We start from the raw sequence: 4,781 nt of genomic DNA on the forward strand, positions 1-4,781 counted from the left end.
CGGATGCTTATTAGTAATTATTCGCTAGTTCCACTTGCCCTATATGTTCGGCCTCTTGTTCATTCTTGCTGGTTTTGTAAGCGATCGTCTTTTTACTGCTGCGCAATTCCTTCCCCTGGGCGGTGGCCGTCCGCCCCTTGGACCCTGAGTGGTTCGTAGACTCTACCACCGCTTTGGCGCATGTGCCATGAATCTCGGCGAGCGCATGAAACATCGGGCTTCATCGCATCGCATGTGGTGAGAGAGTGCGATCCGGGAATGCCGAGAGTGCGAAGTGCGCGAGGAGGGAAGTGTGCGATGCGTCAGCACGGAGAGCGGACGCTAGAAAACTGTGTGAACGGGCGTGTGCAAAACAAAAAGTATAAATATAAATCCAGTTGTTAATTTTCAATATACCCATTGTACGTTTTTGTATTTCATTTGTGTGTTCAGTCTATTTTTTCACACCTCTTTTTTTTTCGTTCAAATTCTAAAATATCAGAAGTGGGATTGAGACTAATGCAAGCCAGAGAAGACTGAGGACAGTGCAACCCTCCTCGTAAGCGAACTGGGTGAGTTTTGACATTGTGCGCTAAAGGAACTAACATGAGTGTAACTCCTAAAAATACAACAGCGGACACCAGTGATGGCGAGGACAGCGCGGATGGCGCAAGGGCGAACGAGAGTGTTGCCGCGACGGAACTTCTAAGTGCGATGCGCGAAAAGGACCGCCTTCTTACAAGCTTGCTGGAGCGACTCGTTTTTCTGGGGTCATCGGGAACTCCAGGCACTACAGCAGCAGCACCCAAGTATCACGTTATGCCTGACCTAGGCAAGAACATTACCTACTTCGATAGTGGTGGCGATGCGGCCTCTACGAAGGAATGGCTCAAAAACCTCCAAACGACGGCTACCTTACATCGGTGGCCGGAGGAGTTTCGGTTAGAAATTGCTAAAGGCCACTTGGTCGGACCTGCCAAGGACTGGCCCCGTTCCCGAAGCGTGGTGGCATTGTCATGCGGAAACTTCGAATACCACTTCTGCTGCACCTTCTGTGGCCAGACCCGAGCGTCCGAAAGGTGAAGGAAGGTGCAGGAACGCGTGAAGCATCACAATGAAAGTACGAAGGCATACTTCCACTCAAAAGTTCGTTTGTATCGGGAGGTCAATCTCGAATTCTGCGACATCAGAGAGCAGGTGTTGACTGAAATGCGTTCGAGACAACTCTGTACATTGCTACTGGGACGCACACACGATGGCGATCATGACCTCCTCCACGACATCATCGAGTTTGAGCACATAGACTGAGAGCAGGAGCAGCGGTTCGGCTCTTCGCATGAGAAGCGATTCACCGTGACCAAAAAAAGGGATCCGGGAAGACCTCTGGCGCATCAAGCACCTTCGAGTGACCAAATAAGGACTGGAGACCACCTCTGACTAATGATAAAGGCGAGCCAAAGTGCTACAACTATGGGCGATTTCGCCCTATCTCCCGCGACATCCCAGACGAAAGGCATGAAATGAAGTGCTTGCGTTGTGGAAAGAGAGGCTATACTCAGCACCACTGCTCCGCCAAAAGCAGCGAGACCAATACAGTGTCCGAGGAGAAAATGACTCCAAGAGCGCTACTTAAAGGATAATGTCCAGGGAAGGACCTTTTAAGTGAAGGAGCCCAGTGTTTCGACCAGGTACCGGAGATAGTCAGTGCAAAATGCTACAGTGACACGCGCGCCGCAAAGCAACGAAAGTACAAATCAAAGCTCTCTCATGGTCTCCTTTGGGAAGCCAGCTTTCCCGTTCTCTGCGCTGACCCGTCGAGCCGCAGCAATGCCGTATTTGTCGAGAACGACGTCCATTGGTCCGTCTCGCTGTCTGATGGTGAAGGATGGGTGTCTACAGCTGTCACGAAATCGGCGCACATAGTCATCAAGTCGGCACGGCGCGAGGCCCGCGCGGCGTCGCGTGGAAAGCATGTAGAGAGAAGCCCCCTTCCCCGCGCGGGAGAGCGCGTAGCTTTGTACGCGTTGCCGTCACCCTCTTTCCCATTGCCCGGGGAGGATGGTGGTTCATCGGACTGGAATCAGCCAGAAAATTCCAGCATCTTCTATGGGACGACGCGCGGCTCGACGGGAGGAGAAGAGGGAGCTATAACCAGCGAAGCTATGTGTGTGTGCGCGCCAGCTTTGGCGCATGTTAACAAACAGACGCGGCGCGCCCTATTTAAAGCGACCGCGCCGCTTGTTGAGCCAGTCAGTCAGTTCGTAGTGTTTTGCGACGTGTTCGCCTGTGCTTCGGCTGGACTCCCGGGGATCACCCGCTGCTGGCAAGCCCACGGACTTTCAAGGGAGCGGCGCTCGTCTCGTATGGCGGCCACATCGTGACTCTTGAGGCGTCGGACTGCAACAGTGCCCGGTGAACAGTTTGGTGTTTGTTTATGTAACTCTCTCGTGTTTCATCTGTTGTAAAGCCTCTATGTTATTGAATATCTGTGTAATCGCAGGCTTAGCGTTTGTTATTCTGTGAACCTCTCGTCTGCGTATTTCAAGTAATCTTGAGTGTTCCTTTGTATCGTCTCTTGCTGTGCATAAATTGTGTTTTGTTTGTTACTTCTGACTCCGATCCTTACTCTGGTTTGAACCGGCGACAGCTGGGCACCAAACGGCCACCCCCTTCTGTCACTACCAGGTAGTTGGATTCCGGCTGAGCTTGCCACGCAGGTCGAGGGCATCTCCTTTGCGACCGGAACAGCTACCCCCACTCACTCTAAGGGTGTCTGGGAGTGTGCGCACCGTTAAGGGCGCATCGTTAATAATACCCTCTAATTATTAACGGGTGACAACAGCTCACTGCGCGCTTTTTCTTCGACACGGCCAGACTGAATCCAGCGATGCGCGCTGCCTCGCCCGTCTTTTTTCGCGCCGCTGTGCTACACCCCACCTCCTGCCAAATCGGAGGGGGAAGGGGAATGTGTCTTGCGGAGGCTAGACGACCTCGGGCAGGAGAGTGAAAAACCTCTGCGAGGGAACGGAAGGAGAGAAGCACGACAGAACCGTGTGATTGTGGTTGCTGTAACTGCGTTATTAGTTGCTCTTTTCAAAAACATTTTGCGGCCTTGCGTTCAGGGGGCGAAGTCTCGCAGTCACCGGGGAAGAAAATATTTTCGACCAGAGGGTGGACAGCGGGCCTTTAAGCAAGTGATCTGGAATGGGATGAAGACCCTCGTTGGCATGATTGACAACGGGAGGTCTGAGTGCCTCCTGCGCACATCGGCGGCAGCACGCTGCGACGCAGAACTGATAGAAAAGATTCCACAGCACTTTACGGTTTCGGCAGTCAGGGCACACGATCCGCAACAGCAATTGGGAAGTGTTACGCTGATCTGGAGATTGACGAAGTTAAAGGCGACGACATTCCAATTCTTGTTGTCCCGGACGATGCTTTGTCGGTAGATCGTTTCGTGGGTAAACGTTATACGGAGCTTCCATACATGGCTTATTGAAGGCTTGGAGGTTGCCTGCGTTTCTGCCACAGAAAAGAATGCCTGTTTTCCCACCTGGAGCCCCTCGATCAGTCAATATTGCGAGTGCTGAGCACTAATCAGAGTGCTGCGGCCTAATTCAATCAATTAGATCAGACTGTCGGCGACTTCTGATCTTTCTGGCTAAGTTTTATTCGAAACCTTTGGAAACGATATCTTTGTTGAAACGAAAAATGGTGAAATTACTATGCCAGTTTTCACTAGCGGGTACCGAGAGGTCGTTGTCAGAAAAGGACAGCGATTTTGGCGGGCAACAGAGGTCGACATTGTTAAGGTACGCGATCAGCCAAATTGCCAAGTAGACGACCGAGCCAGACATTTTATGCGTCGAAACAGGTCCCTAACCGATCGAAGAGCAACAGCTGAAGGTGGGACCTTCAGTGACCACAGAACAAAAGGTTGAGCTCCTTAACCTTTTGAATGAGTATCGAGAATGTTACGCCAGTAATTTAGCAAGCCGGAATGCACACCCATCCTGAAGATGGACATTACTGAGTTGCCGGGCAGTACCCCTGTGGCGGTTAGGCCGTATAAGACGAATACTTCAGAGCGTGAGACCACCCGGGAAATCTTCGGAGACTTGAAACAAAGAGTATTCGTGCGCGAGACGTCTTCGCCATACGCCAGTCTAGTAATCTTAGTACGAAAGAAAGAACAGCGAAGAAGAGCGTACGTCAACAAAACCACAATATTGCCTGCACAACGACGGCATCTCCAGTGAAGGGGAAGAGATCGTAAGTGAAGCGGAAAGCACCCCGGAGACGCTCAGACAATCACAACGACAATGCCACCAGCGTAAACGCGTGTAGCGCAAGTTGGACTTGCTTTTATTGTTTGTTGCTCTTCTAGCGCTTGCATGCCATCACCAGTGTTGTACTCCCTTTTTACTTTAACGAGGATGTTCAAATCTGTCTGCATGTCCGAGTGTTAGCGATCGTCTTTTTCAGTTCAGTTCAGGCGTTCAGTCGTGTCCGACTCTTCGTGACCCTATGGACCATGTCACGCCACGCTTTCCGGTCTCTCACTATCTTCTTAACATCACATAGCTTCATCTGCAATGCCTCGAGAATGCCATCTAACCATCGCGTTTGCTGCCTACCCCTTCTCCGGCGACCCTCAACCTTTCCCAACATCAAATCTTTCTCCAGCGACTCCTCTCTTCTCATCAGATGACCAAAGTAGCTGAGCTTTAAATTTAGAATTTAGTATTGCTCGCCTACTTCGAGATCTGCGTGATGTTCCGCAGCGAGCCCTGGAAGCACGC

General features: G+C 51.4%; 1 pseudogene; it reads left to right on the forward strand.

The window, feature by feature from the left end:
* Window positions 1–585: 585 nt before the first annotated feature.
* Window positions 586–1,416, forward strand: LOC146181136 (uncharacterized; annotated as a pseudogene).
* The last annotated feature ends 3,365 nt before the right edge of the window (window positions 1,417–4,781 follow it).

The sequence above is a fragment of the Amblyomma maculatum genome, chromosome 8 (genome assembly GCF_055883805.1).
Source record: "Amblyomma maculatum isolate TAMU_Amacu chromosome 8, ASM5588380v1, whole genome shotgun sequence".
NCBI lineage: Eukaryota > Metazoa > Arthropoda > Arachnida > Ixodida > Ixodidae > Amblyomma > Amblyomma maculatum.